We start from the raw sequence: 15,458 nt of genomic DNA on the forward strand, positions 1-15,458 counted from the left end.
AGAGATGAACTCAATCACTACCAATAGATAAAGTATCCACTGTATTCATCTCTTATAGGAACGAAAAATATAACATTTGTCCCTTAGAATAATATATGTATATTTATATATAATATATAGTATGTATATTATATAATATATACAATTAAATATAACTACATATAAAAATTATATACTTATTTATAATGTTTAATATATATTATATATAAAGTATATTATTCCATTTATAAATATGTATAATTTATATAATAATATAAATTCATCTCTTATAGAAGCAGAAAAATATAACATGGTCTCCCTTAGACTAATATATGTATATTTATATTTAAAATTATGTAATTTATATATAATATATGCCATATATAATATATAATATAATTATTTGTATATAATCATATCATATAACATTATCTGTTATATATATGTAACATAGATATGTATATATTATATAATATAACCTGTATGTTGTAATATAACCTGTATAATATATTACATATAAATATAAAATATTATTCTAGGGGGGCAAATTTCATATTTTTCTGTTTCTGTAAGAGATGAATATATATAATGTATATTTATAAATATTAATAGTATATAACTATCATGAAACCCTACAGTTCACATGGTAAAATGTTGAAACTGATGAAAATATGAAAACTGCTAGAGCTGTCAGAAAAAGACAAGACACAAAGCTTTCTCGTGTCTATGTATAAATGTGATACTCTCCTCAAAGTTTAAAAATGGTAATTATTACCTTCCAATTTAAAACCTTAATTCTAAATTTTAATAAATCTATACACAAACCACTGATTAACCAGACTCCCCCCCCAAAAAAAAGTCAGTGATAAGCAGGAGCCAGAGGAGCTGATAATTCACAGTTCCTATGTGAACAACTCTCTCAGGATTTATCCCATAAAGTACTTTATTTTACAACCTGCTTCTCTTGTAAAACTAAAGCTCCACTTTACTACATACAAACCTCGTACAGTGTGAAACTAGAATTGTATGTCAAATACTGCAGCTGAATGTTTCTAAATAATCTGTTCTATCAGTTCCTCTGTGACTTCTGTGGCTCATCCTCATTTTCTATGGATGATTCTGAGAGAATCTCTCCAGTTCGACTGGTATTGGATCCTACTAATTATTCTGTTTCATGGCAGAGAGAATCACTACTTACAGGGCCTTATAGTTTCACTTCCTTTGGAAGGCAAATCTTTCTCAGCTTGAGACAGACGAGATTCCTCCATTTGAGTCTTTTCCTCAGAAGTCTCTTCGTTCACAGTTAAGGCGTCGTCAGATTCTTTTTCTTGATTTTTTTTCTTGATTTTTTTTCTTTCTGGGATCAAGTCTGTTGATGTCATTAGAGACTCTTCTTCCTCTTTGTCCTCTTCTGTACAGTGCTGCCTGATACAACCACTTGCTTTGTCTTTATTCTTAGATGACGACGATTCTTCGGTTTCTTCTACCGTAACTGAAGAGATTTCACTAGAAGTTGTTTGGCCATCTCTCCGACTTCACCTTCTTTGTCCAACTTGAGTCTTTTCACCTGATGTTTCCACAGCATCTTCATTTGATGTTTATTCACCTGATGATTAGATTTCCGCTTTGTTAGCAAAGGATACAACTCAGGACCAGCCAGATGGAAGAGATGCCTAGGGCAACGTATGGGGGAAGGGGCACAAAGCTTCCAAGCCCTCTCCAGACTCACCGTTCTCCCAGCATTTCCACCTGCTCACCAACCCAGAAGAGCCTGTACTTCTTTAAAACTATATTGGCTTGGGGGACCAGCCTGGTGGCGCAAGCGGTTAAGTGCACGCGCTCCGCTGCAGCGACCCGGGGTTTGCCCGTTCGGATCCTGGGTGCGCACCGCCGCACTGCTTGGCAAGTCCCCTATAAAGTAGAGGAAGGTGGGCATGGGTGTTAGCCCAGGGCCAGTCTTCCTCAGCAAAAAAAGAGGAGCATTGGCAGATGTTAGCTCAGGGCCGATCTTCCTCACAAAAAAAATAAAATAAAATAAAACTATCTTGGCTTGGGCCGCCTCAGTGGCTTAGTGTTTAAGTGTGTGTGCTCCACTGCGGCAGCCCGGCATTCACAGGTTCGGATCACGGGCGCGCACTGATGCAGCGCTTGTCAAGTCGTGCTGTGGCGGCGTCCCATGTAAAATAGAGGAAGGTGGGCATGGATGTTAGCCCAGGGCCAGTCTTCTTCAGAAAAAAGAAGAGGATTGGCATTGGATGTTAGCTCAGGGCTAATCTTCCTCACACACACACACCAAAAAAAACACTATCTTGACTTTCCTAGGTCCTTTGAGTTTGTATATAAATTTCAGAATCAGCTTGTTAATTTCCACACACACACACCCTGCTGGTATTTTAGCTTGGATGACATTGACTATATAGCTTAATTTGGAGGAGAATCAGCATCTAAAAACATTGAGTCTTCCAACCCACAAACATAATATCTCTCTCCATTTATTTAGATCTTCTTTAATTTATTTTAGCAACGTTTTCACTGTACAGGCTTTGCACATCTTTTGTTAGTTTTATCCCTATTTGATGGATTTTGATGCTATTTTAAATGGTATTTTTAAATTTTCAAACAGAGAGAAAGGTTTGGCTTATTTAAAAACCCAAAGGTGGAGGTTGTTGTTAAAAGGCTTTCAAAGAGTGAACAGCATTTTCCTCTTTTGCATCTCAAGGAAGAGTTTCAGGAGTTGTCAACTTAATAAGCCCAGCTGAGCCACTGAGAAAAATGAGATATCGATTACCTATAATCCTAAAAATCTTCTTAGTTAGCTTTTTGTTTTTGATTTGGTACAATTGAATATTCCTTATTCTGCTCGAGGACAGAAACTGTTCATCTGGTGACAGACTGTGACTCAAAAACGTAGTTTCTTGGCAGAGTCGAACTTTTCTCTAGATGCTTCATGTCTCCATTCAGCTAATTCGGATAAGAGGTATTTGGAGTCTTCAGGTAAACTACTTAGGTCAGAAAACACAGCAGTAAATTGTCTCCATATTTTAAATTTATTTTGTTTATTTTTTCCCCCAAAGCCCCAGTAGATAGTTGTATGTCATAGCTGCACATCCTTCTAGTTACTGTATGTGGGACGCGGCCTCAGCACGGCCGGAGAAGTGGTGCGTCGGTGCGCGCCTGGGATCCGAACCTGGGCCACCAGCAGCGGAGTGCGCGCACTTAACCGCTAAGCCATGGGGCCAGCCCCAAATTGTCTCCATATTGAGTCAAGGATGGACTCATGGAGAAAACTCAAACCCTTAAGATCATTTTTAGACATTTAGAGAAATATGAAGGAGATTTTTAAAATCCCTGAAGCTTAACCACTCAGATATATTAATTTTCCCATAAAAAAGCAAATACTGACTCTGCTTAAATGTGGGTATACTAAAGAAGGCTGCACATAAATTAACCACTGTGAAATAGTTACTTCTTGAGAGAATAAAGCCAGCCTTGGTGGTCTAGTGGACAAGATTCTGGCGCTCTCGCCTCTGCAGCCTGGGTTTGTTTCTTCATCAGGGAATGTCACACCAGTCGTCTGTTGGTTGTCATACTGTGGCGACTACGTGTTGCTGTGGTGCTGAAAGCTATGCCATTGGTATTTCAAATACCAGCGGGGTCACCCATGGTGGACAGGTTGCAGTGGAGCTTGCAGACTAGACAGACTAGGAAGAAGGACCTGACCAGGGAGGGTTCTGCTCTGCTGTACACAGAGTCCTGTGAGTTGGAATCAACTCGATGGTGCTAACAACAAAAAACAGCTGAGAAAATAAGGGCAGAAGCGTATGCTAACGGTTGCATGATATTTTATTAGTGCTGTAATTAACCTTTAGTGTTGGATGTTAAGTGTCACTATTATCAATAACGCAGCAACAAAGGCATAAAGCTTCTTCTGGGTAGTTTCCAAGGAGGAGAAATTACCTGGTCAAAGAGTATGAATACTTTTAGAGTTCTTAATATATACTGCCAAATCCAAGGGATTGTATCAGCAATAAATCAAAGGTTTAATTTTCATGCCATATTTGCCAGCATTGGATCTTCTCATTAAAAAGGAAAGGGCTGGGCTGGCCCCGTGGCTTAGCGGTTAAGTGCGCGTGCTCCGCTACTGGCGGCCCGGGTTCGGATCCCAGGTGCACACCGACACACTGCTTCTCCGGCCATGCTGAGGCCACGTCCCACATACAGCAACTAGAAGGCTGTGCAACTATGACATACAACTATCTACTGGGGCTTTGGGGGAAAAAAAAAAAGGAGGAGGATTGGCAATAGATGTTAACCCAGAGCAGGTCTTCCTCAGCAAAAAGAGGAGGATTAGCATGGATGTTAGCTCAGGGCTGATCTTACTCACAAAAAAAAAAAAAGAATGAATGCCCCAAACCCAATGTGAATGTTGCTATTCATCAGTATTTTGGATTTGTTTTGTACTACTAGATAACACAAATAAATAAATATATTATTATTGTTATGAATCCAATATTTGCAGCTAGAAGGATAATTGCATGACTCATCAAATTATAAAAGAAAATCAGTTGTATTTCTGTATGTTAGCACGAAACTATTGAGAAACGAAATAAAAATTACCGGGCCGGCCCTGTGGCTTAGCGGTGGGGTGCGCGCGCTCTGCTGCTGGCGGCCTGGGTTCGGACTCTGGGCGCACACCAACGCACTGCTTCTCCGGCCATACTGAGGCCGTGTCCCACATACAGCAACTAGAAGGATGTGCAGATACTGAATATTTCAACTCACATAATTTTAAAATTGGTGTAACTAATTACGCTATTACAAGTCAGAATATGGGGGCAGCCCGGTGGTGCGTGCGCTGTGCTGTGGTGGCCTGTGGTTTGCAGGTTCGGATCCCAGGCCCACACCAACGCCCTGCTTGTCAAGCCATGCTGTGGTGGCGTCCCATATAAAGTGGAGGAAGATGGGCACAGATGTTAGCCCAGGGCCGGTCTTCCTCAGCAAAAAAGAGGAGGATTGGCAGCAGTTGTTAGCTCAGAGCCAATCTTCCTTATAAAAAAAAAAAGAAGTCAGAATTAATCCAGGATAATGGTTACCTTCACAAGGGAAGTGACTAGACGGGAGCTTCTAGGTCCTGGTAATGCTCTGCTTCTTGATCTGAGTGCTGGTTACGAGTACTGAGTACATACTCTACTGTATATTCACAATATGAAAGCTCATTGAGCTTTATACTCGTGATTTGTGCACTTCTCTGTATGTTGTTATACCTCAACCAAAATTGTGCACCCCGAAGTCAACATCAGTCTTCCTCATCTGCATCCCCCCAACCATAAAAAAGCTCCAGTGTGGTCCTGACACATGATGAGAGACTGACCAACCAAAACAGAACAGAAGGTCTATAAATAGACCTGATACATGTGTCACTTTATACAATGTAAAGGTGGCTTTTCCAGTTAGTGAAAAATAGATGGATTACTTAATAGATGGTGTTGGGATATCTGGGTAGCTATTTGGACCAAAAATGAGTTCAGCTCTACTTTACATCTTATATCAAAACACATTCCAGATCAAAGATTTAAATTTTTAAAAGAAAATGATAAAATTAGTAAAAGAAACCCTGAGAGGATATTTTCATAATTTTAGAGTAGAGAAGGTTTTATAGAGTACAATATAACAAAAAAACTCAAAAAAAACTAAAAGATTGATCAATTCAACCATATAAACCCCAAAAAAATGTGTAGCAAAACCCAACATAAATAAAAAAGTCAACAAAAAATGGGGAGAAATATTTTCAATTCACAATACATATGGATGGCTGATATCACTGATATGAAAAAGCTCCCTCAGATCAACAAGAAAAAGATCAATCAGCCACCAGAAATCTAGACGAAGCGTATGTGAAAACAGTTCATTGAAAGAGAATAAAAGTGACTCACACATGTGAAAAGATGCTCAACCTTACACATGATGAGTGAAAGAAAAGTAATGCTACAAAGGTATCACTCCTACAGTATTGACAAACATAAATACGTTTTATAATACACTGACTTAGCAAGAGCATGAGGAAGCAGGCACTCGCTCACATTGCTAGAAGGAGACTCTAAAAGTTGGTGAAACCTTTGTGGAAAACACTTTATTTTGATAGGCAATATCTATCAGTATTAGAGACGAACATACAATTTTATCCAATAATTTTACTTTTAGGGATATATCTTACAAATATATTAGAACATGAGTAAAAATATACATATATGGTTATTAATTTCAGTCTTATTTGAAATAGCAAAAATTGAAAGAAAAAAAAACCTCCTAACATCTATCAATAGAAAATTGGCTAATAAAGTGCAGCCATCAAAAAGAATGAAAAAATTCTTTTTGTTTTTACAGATATGGAACAACTTCAAGTGAAAAAAGCAAGGTGTAGATTAGTATATAGTATATAGTGTAGTATAGTATATTAGTAATTGTATTAGTATATATTATAAATATATACTTATTTTTTAAATGTAAAAATATATAGTCTATAGATTCGGAAATAAATAAAATTTAAAAGTAGAACTATAAATCTAACTCATAAAATGTGAGTAGGAAAGGTTTAACTCAGCAGATTTAGGATGTTCAAACTTTGTACATTCCAAAGAAATCTCCCAGGGGATAACCAATGAGCCTTGGAATATCCTGCCTGATAAGAGCATCTGTATACCTGGGGCCTTGGGCCGTGTCAGACAGTTTACGCAAATAATGTGATTTATGGTAAACACCTGTTTTCGTTCACCTGGGGCCCTCGGTCATGCTGTATGGGTTTGACCTCTGGGAGGGACTAGAAACTGAGTAGTTAACATCAGTCACATGAGGGCTCCAAGCCTATGTGTCTGACCCCCAATAAAATCCACTGAAGTTCGGATGAGCTTCACCGGTTGGAAGTACTTTGTACATGTTGTCACACATCATTGCCGGGAGAATTAAGCTTTGTAAGTCCACACAACTCCACAGAGAGAGGAAAACTGGAAGCTGTGCCTGGTAACCTCCTGGACTCTGTCCCATAAGCCTTTTCCCTTTGGTGATTGTATTCTATATCCTTTCAATGTAGTAAACCATAACCATGAGTGTAACAGCATTTGTGAGTTCTGTGAGTCCTTCAAGCTAATTATTGAACTCGAGAGTGGTCTTGGGGTCCTCCAACACAGTAGATAAAGTGATATTGAGAGGCGAACCTATTTCTTCAGATGCTGGGATTAGAAAAGAATAAAGATGGAAAATTAATGAGCTAAGCATCCCGTTTAAGATGTTAGAAAAAGGGCAACAGAAAACTGGGGATCCACCTGCAAAAGAATGAAGTTGGACCCATATCTTACACCACTCATGAAAACTAACTCAAAATGGATTAAAGACTTAAATGTAAGACCTGAAACCATAATACGCCCAGAACAAAACATATGGAAAAAGCTCCTCCACACTGATCTTGGCAATGATTTTTTGGATATGACACCAAAAACACAAGCAACATAAGCAAAAACAAGCAAGTGGGACTACATCAAACAGAAAAGCTTCCATACAACAAAAGATACAATCCACAAAATGAAGAGGCACCCTGCAGAACGGGAGAAAATATTTGCAAACCATACATATCAGATAAGGGGTTAATATCCAAAATACTTAAGAAACTCATATGACTCAGTAGGAAAAAGACTAATAATCTGATTAAAAGTGGGCAGAAGACCTGAATAGACATTTTTCCAAAGAAGATACAAATGGCCAGCAAGTATATGAAAAGATGCTCGGCATCACAAATCATCAGGGAAATGCAAATCAAAACCACAATGAAATATCACCTCATATCTGTTAGGATGTTGTATTATAAAAAAAGACAAAAGATAAGGAGTGTTAGCAAGGATGTGGAGAAAAGGGAAACTTTGTGCTGTTGGTTGGAGTGTAAATTGGTGCGGCCACTATAGGAACCAGTATGAAAGTTCCTCAAGAAATTAAACATAAAACTACCATATGATCCAGCAATTCCACTTCTCGGTACATATCTTAAGGAATTGGAATCACCACCTTGAAGAAGTATTTGCCCTCCCATGTTCACTGCAGTGTTATTCACAATAACGAAGACATGGAAACAGCCAAAGTCTCCATGGATGGATGAATGGATAAAGAAGTTGTGGTGTATATATATATATATATATATATATATATACACACACAATGGAATATTATTCAGCCATGAAAAGAAGGAAAACCTTTCATTTGCAGCAACCTGGATGGAGCTTTAGGGTATTATGCTAAATGAAATCAGTCAGACAGAGAAAGACAAATACTGTATAATCTCACTTGTATGTGAACTCTAAAAAAAACCTCAACTCATGGAAACAAAGTGGAATGGTGGTTGCCAGAGGCTAGGGGGGTGCAGGAAAGGGGGAGATGTGGGTCAAAGGGTACAAACTTCCAGTTACAAGATGAATGAGTTCTGGGGATCTAATGTACAGCATGGTGACTATAGTTAACAATACTGTATTATATACTTGACATTTGCTAATAGAGTAGATTTTAAATGTTATCACCACAAAAAAATAGTAGTTATATGAGGTAATAGATGTGTTAACTCACCTTATTGTGGCAATCATTTCACAATACATATGTGTATCAAATCATCACTGTGTACACCTTAAACTGATACAATGTTATATGTCCATATCTCAATAAAGCTGGGCGGAAAAGATATCAAAGGAGTTGGAGACACCAAAAGAAGGAGGCAAAGATGACGTGGGGGTTAGCATGTAGACGTAGTAAAGGAACCACGGGATCCTGTACATCACTTATCTTTGGGCCTAGAGAGGTGTACAACTTAGGGGCACGTAGCTCTGGACCCATACTCCTCTGCTCTAGCTCTCAGATCTCAGGACTACAGCAGCAATCTTCAGTTCCTATAGAGAGAGCCAAACCTTATGGCTAGCAAGATGAATAATGTCTGCTCTTAATAATATCTTTAACAATATTGCACATCCATCATTTTGTTTGATTCTCACAGTTTGAAATTCAGAGAGGCTGTCACCTAAAAGATGGAAAAGCCAGGACCAAAGAACCCAAATCCAATGATTTGTCCCCCATTTGCCCATGGCCCCAAAACTTTTTACCCAGAGAGGTAATGTCTTAAAAGGGCTTATGGAGTCACACAGCAAGGCATACCTGACTCGCAGGTGTTGGCTTATCTCTGGAGACAAACAGGGGAAGAGGCGATCAGGATTTGCACACACAAGGGAGCTAGTAACTGACTTATCCCAAATGAAGTTGGGGCCCATCCTGGAGGGAAGCCCTACTCTCGCTCTGCTTCCAGCACTGTTTCCCCTGTCCCCTACTCCTCCTGCCCATGGGGAAAGTAGAAGGTTTCAGGGAAACACCAAACTCGTTAGCCAAGTAACAGAGGGGGGATGAGGAACTATTTACCTACAAAAACATACTTTGGACTCACACCTAGCACTCACAGTTTTGTACATCTTTGGAATCGATTGTTTTTCAAAAAGAGTTGTGTTCCAGGAGTTGCCGCTGACACAGAATACAACAGGAATAGGGCTCCTTGGAGTTAGACAATACCAAGCCCTACTTTCCACACCTACCATCAGGGCAACCAAAACGCATGAATGGGCTGACATCTTGGGTGTGGAGTGCGAACAGGGAGCCCAGAGCCCAGCTGTTGGGGACTAGATTTTCTCGCTGGGCTCACTGGAGCGCCAGCCTTCATAGCAGTTACTAACACTGAGAATTGAATATGAGTCTTCGGCTTAGGGCAGGGACCCAGGCAAGGAAAGACCTCTTCTCTTGGAGACCTGTCATCTGGAATTTCCACGGGCACTGGAAGCCAGAGCCTAAATTAGCCTGCCCGCGTCACAAGAACCAGTTTGGGTTTTATTAGGGAGACTGAGAGGCAGTTCAGGAACTTGTGGCTGTTGTCCCCGAGTCGCAGGGTCTTGTTCCTTCTTTCTTTTGGGGACTGGAGAAAGGCAGATTATCATGCAAGTGTAGGACCCATGGCAATGCCTCAGTGCGGGACAAAGTCTGAGCTGCCAAGAACTAGGGGGGTGAGGTGGGGGTGGATAATTTCCCTGTGTAGGGACTCGTGCTCTATCTCCTTACTGTAAAGGGGTCACGATCTAACCACTCCTGTGTAGCTGTCGCCATGTTGAGTGTGTGTTCATGGCCCTATCTGTCAACAATCAGTTATTCCTGAAAATAAAATAAAAATTACTAAGTTTAAACACAGTATACACTACACAAATCCTAAAAATGATTTTCCAAGAAACAAGTTTTGGAAAGAAACCGTCTTTAATTTTGCAGTTTTGACATATCACCTATGATTTCATATAGCACCGTTAACTTTGCCAGAACACCAAAAGTTGTTATTCAAATGTTCTTCAATAATGCTTACAGAGTCATTTTGCAGTGTTTGAATATTTCTTATAGGCCACATTTTCTTAAAAACATTAATAAACTTAACTTTTTATTTATTAAAAATATGTAAATAAAATGTTATAAAACTGTAAAATAACTTATGGTTTTGGGAATTCCTGAGAATCAAATTTCTCATTCCTGAATCCTAGAACTCAGTATCTTGTGTGAATTTGAAAACACTAGTGACAACCACGACGAGCTGAAGACCAGATGCTCTTTCTTTAGTTTTTTTAAAAGCAGTGTATATCATGCTAAAAAAGAAGGGCCCAAAGAATGACTGATATTGGGTGTTTTCTTACCACAGTAAATGGGGGTAAAGAGCCAGATTTAATTTAATTCAGAAAAATTAATGTGATTTTTTTGCATCTCGATGTTGTAGAACAGATTCATGTTTTTAAATTTATCATCCATTTAATCTTACAATTCTATGTATCATTCATCCCCTTTAACAGAAAAAGAAACTGAGGCACAGAGAAGTTAATATACATTTAATGAACTAGCTCAGAAGCAGGAACCAGGGATGGAGAACCCCCCTGGTATTATGAGGAAAAATCTGAATATAAGCGATATAAAGTACAATTCAATGGCCTAAACACAAAAGGGAATATATTGACTCATGTGACTGAAAAGCCTGGATCAGGACTGGCTTTAAGCAGAAGCACTGACACAGGGCTCAACTGACACCATTAGGATTCAGCATCTCTCCATTTCTTGGCTCTCTGTCTTCTGTACTGGCTTTATTCGCAGACTTTATATGGTGGCAGGATGGCTGCCAGCAAGTTCAGGGCAATACCCTCCCAGGTTCAAGTGCAGCTGAAACTATGGTGCCTTATTCACAAGGGTCCATGTGCAAGTCTCACTGTGCCTTAGCGGCTCCAGTTGAGTCACATGCTCATCTCTTTTGCCAGGCCTGAGTCACATACCCACCCCCGGCGTAGGGATGCGGTGGGGAAAACTATAATATCTGCACATAGACTGAGACTGAAGAATGGTAGTTAATTCCCAGAGAACAATAGAGATAGTGTTTCCAGATGGGAGAACGAAGGCTGGGTGTTAAAAACAAACGAAACAGATATCTACCACATACTTCTCTCACTGCCCTGCTGCTGTCTGCTGGCTCAGAGCCACTTCGCTGCCCCTTTAGGCTCTCAAACTTCGATTGAAGGGTGGATGCAAATTCTGTGGAGGCTCTGGGAGAGGGGAAGGAGTGGGATGTGGATGCACTGCATTCCAGTGCAGGATGGAAATTTCTGGGAGATCCTAACTTCCATGTGATTGGACCATCCAATAACCTAGACTCTCAATAGACTTTCTCATCTCAGAGCTCTTAACTCAGCTATGGAAAGGCCTAGACCTTACTTCCAGGAACAGCTCTGCCTTCTGAAATAATATTCTGATATCCTACCCTTTGACCTCAACCTCCAGTCCTTCTAGCCTGTGTCCTTAATATGCCAATTCTTCAACTTTGTCAGGATCTTCGATCCATCAACCTTTCCACCTACTCTCTAACCATTAGCAACCTCTCTTTTCTTCATTTCCTCCCTCTCTGGTTGATTTCAAGGTCCATCACTGAAATGACATCCCAGACATCTTCACTCCATTTCCTTTTCATCATTCCCGCCTGGCAAAATCTCAACCCTGCCTCTTCCAGATCTGCCCTCTAGTAAGTGATTCAGCCTTATTAGATAAAATCACACACATGAGGATACTGGTGCTATCAGGAACTAATGGTCACAACTAGTGATCTGCTCCAACACCAAAATCATTTATTCATTCACTACTTCATTCATTCCATTCATATTAAGCACCTTCCATGTGCTATGTACTGTACTTAGCCCTTGTGAACCCCAGCACAGGAAGCTTCCTGTCTTGCAGAGTTTACATCATAGTTTTCTTAGTCAACCCTCTCTTCCATCCTACTCAAGATTATTTCACATATCTCCACTTTCCTCAAAATTTTGTTCCCCCAGCTGATGGGCTGGAGCCCCCACTTCACAGAGGAACCAGGAGCCATCAAATGGGAGCTTTCCATCCAGAAACCTTCAATGAGACTTATATCCCACCCCTTCTTTCCTTCCTTTTATTCTGAAAGAAGTGTTTCTCCGCAAGACTTTCCTTGTCCCTTCCTGTCTCCATCCCAGCACTTTTCACACTGAGGACACTGTCTATCCCACACACTGCCCTGTCCCCAGCATCTGGAGTTCAACACGCGGCTGGTACTCAACAACCATTTGAGAGAGTGAATGAACCACGGGAGGGATCTCCGCGGGGAGCCCTTGCGCAGCGCGCCCTGGGGGCGGGGCCAACGCTGGAGGCGGGGCCAAGGCAGGGGCGGAGTCAACGCAGGGGCGGGGCCAGATGGACGCCGTCTCCTGGCTCGTGGGCGGCAGTTAGCGGGCTTCATTTGAGGAAACTGAGTTGCTCCTCCGTCGCTTCCCCGAGAGAAGAGTTGGGCGCATAACTTCTCAGGTAAGGGTCAGGCAGGCTCTCTGGGTGCCCGAGGGTCTCTTCAGCCTGCCAGCCTGAGGGGCTTTTCCCACTGCCTTGTCAGACCTGCTCCGAGCGAGCGGCCTCACAGCCCTCGAGGGCGCTTGCGCCTCCAGGCCTCAGAAGGTGCTCTGAGGCCTGCTGGGGGGCTGGGCCCCAAGGTTTGTCCACTGGGCCATCAGTCGGGCCGTGGCAGGTCCTCTAGGAGTTGTGAGCAGAGGAACAAGACTCAGGGAGGAGCAGGTGGCCGGATAGGCCTTTTCAAATGTTTCAGGGGAAATCTGAAGTGAATGAATTTTTGGCCAATGAACAGGGGGGCTCTCTTGCCACACTTCCTAATTAATTAGTAAGTACTTTTTATAAGGCAATAATGAAAGGTCCAAATATCCAAGAGACAGTCGTAAGGGATTTTCAACCCAATTTGAATTTCTACCCAAACTAACATTAATTAGTAATCGTATTTCCTGGAATTGCTGTTTTCTCCACAGTCTGTGAGTGAGCTGGCTTTCTTCTTTAACTTAAAGCTCCAAAAAGAATGGAGATCATCCCTATACCCCCATTCCTGTCCCTGCCACTACACGGAGGGACAGACAAATAAATATTAGCACAGAGACGTGCTTCCTGAGCATAATGTGGCCTGTGCTTCTCTCTCTAGAGGTGCCTGCCTCGCTCTTTTATACCTAAGATGATTGACAGGGATAGCATCCAATTAACATTTTTCTTTTGTGATTTAGAGTACTGAAAAGGGTTTTTTTCTTTCTCTGACAGAGATATTACAAAGTTGCAAGCGAGCAAAAATTTTGTTGGCCGAAAAATTTCTATCTTGATAGGTAAAAAAAAAAAAAAAGATAGAAACGCTTCTGGAAACATTTCAGGCTTGTGTTCTCCTTCCTGGGACTAGAGTAGCCTCAGCTTTGAGTGCCATGCATTTTTGTTGATGATTTATCGAGCCCACAGGTTCAGAGATGAAGGCTGAGGTAGGGCCCCACCCCTGTAAGAGTGAGGGCAAGTTTACGTTCTTCTGTAACATTGGTAAATGAAGCTTCTGGAATTTCATCTCATGATTTCCCAGATTCCAGGTTTCCCAGCACCAGTCGAGCAATCCTGATTTTCTTATTGAAAGGAAGATGTCTAAAGATATTACCATTTCCTTAAGCAACAATAAAAAGACAAGACACAGAAGAAGCCACAGGGTTGGCTCAATGATTTTGTGAGCTGATTTCAGAAAGCTTTTATTTCTTAGGTATTTCACGCATATTAGAAAGAGGGAATAAATGGCGTTATATGCTATTTGATCAGGAAATAGATTGTATTTTGACAGACTTCTAGAGAAGACCAAGACATTCTGGCTTAGAGAAATTTAGGATATTTTATTGACCTCATAAAATCCAGGGAGATTTCATGGAAGGAGTGTGGGCCCTGTATTACGCTGGATTCACAGAAATAAAATTTCACAAGAATTCTCCAGATGAAACGCTGTGTTATCTTCAAACCTCTACTCAATTACATTTCTTCCTGTTAACTACAAGCTGCACCTCTCATTAAAAAGAAAAAAAAAATGTGAGGAGGTGCTTCTGTTGTTTGTTTTCGTAGAGCCTCATTGTCTTTCTGACATTTCATGATGTTTATCAGCACTATTTGGATTCCACATGTTGGCAACCTACCATATTGATTCAATACTGAATTTAGAAGATCCATGTTATCTACATTTTACACATCAGGGAGGGATATGTTACCTTTAAATGAATAAGATTGAGTCCACTAAGAGGCCTCAAGGAGCTTAGAGTCCAGTTGAGGAAGCAAGACTTAGCATGTGAAGAGCTCTAGAAGACCTCAGGGAATAAGTAGCAGTTGCGTGAGATGTCAGTAAATAACCAGAACATGTAAGTGCCCTGGAGACAATGAAGAGGGCTGCAGGTATACTGAGCAAGACTTCAGGGAGAATTGGGATTGAAGGATGGGTTGGGTTTGGACAAAGAGAACCCAGAAAGCAGGCTTAACTTATAAGCTGTCTGATCAGTTTTGAGCAGCTTATCAATTAGATGTATTAATTAGACATGAAAGATGAGATAGGAAGGAAGTTTGTGGCTGGACGTTGAACAGCTTGAGGTCACAGGCTAAGACCAAGGAGTGTGGTCAATGTAAAAAATTGTTTTTTGAGCTTAGTAGTGATCAGGTGTATGGTAGACTCTCAATTTTTTGTTGAATGACCAAATAGTTTGATGAGAGACAGTTCTTCTTTATAAAAGATTTTCAGCTAATGGAGAAAGATTGAATTGGGAAAAAAAATACCATTTGCAACTCAGAATAATGTGTCAAGGCAAAATAGATACTGAAAATGTTATGAGAAATATTGATGGGGAACTTTACAACTGGTGACTCAATTAACATCGCTTAAAGTGAGACACCAGACACTGTGTGTGCCCCAATGTGATGCAAGGGGAGGAGCCCAGCAACGCAAGCTCTTGTCGAAACTGAAACTGAATGGATTCAAGCTGCCCGATCTAATTAACCAGTTTACAGGAAATGCAAGGGATAGAGAAACATGT

At 40.7% G+C, this 15,458-nt stretch overlaps 1 pseudogene; it reads right to left on the bottom strand.

Moving 5' to 3' along the window:
- Positions 1–463: 463 nt before the first annotated feature.
- The window catches only part of LOC131409903 (serine/threonine-protein phosphatase 4 regulatory subunit 2-like), a 50,688-nt pseudogene continuing 35,693 nt past the window's right edge, over positions 464–15,458 (bottom strand).

Source organism: Diceros bicornis, chromosome 9 (assembly GCF_020826845.1).
Source record: "Diceros bicornis minor isolate mBicDic1 chromosome 9, mDicBic1.mat.cur, whole genome shotgun sequence".
In the NCBI taxonomy this organism is placed as follows: domain Eukaryota; kingdom Metazoa; phylum Chordata; class Mammalia; order Perissodactyla; family Rhinocerotidae; genus Diceros; species Diceros bicornis.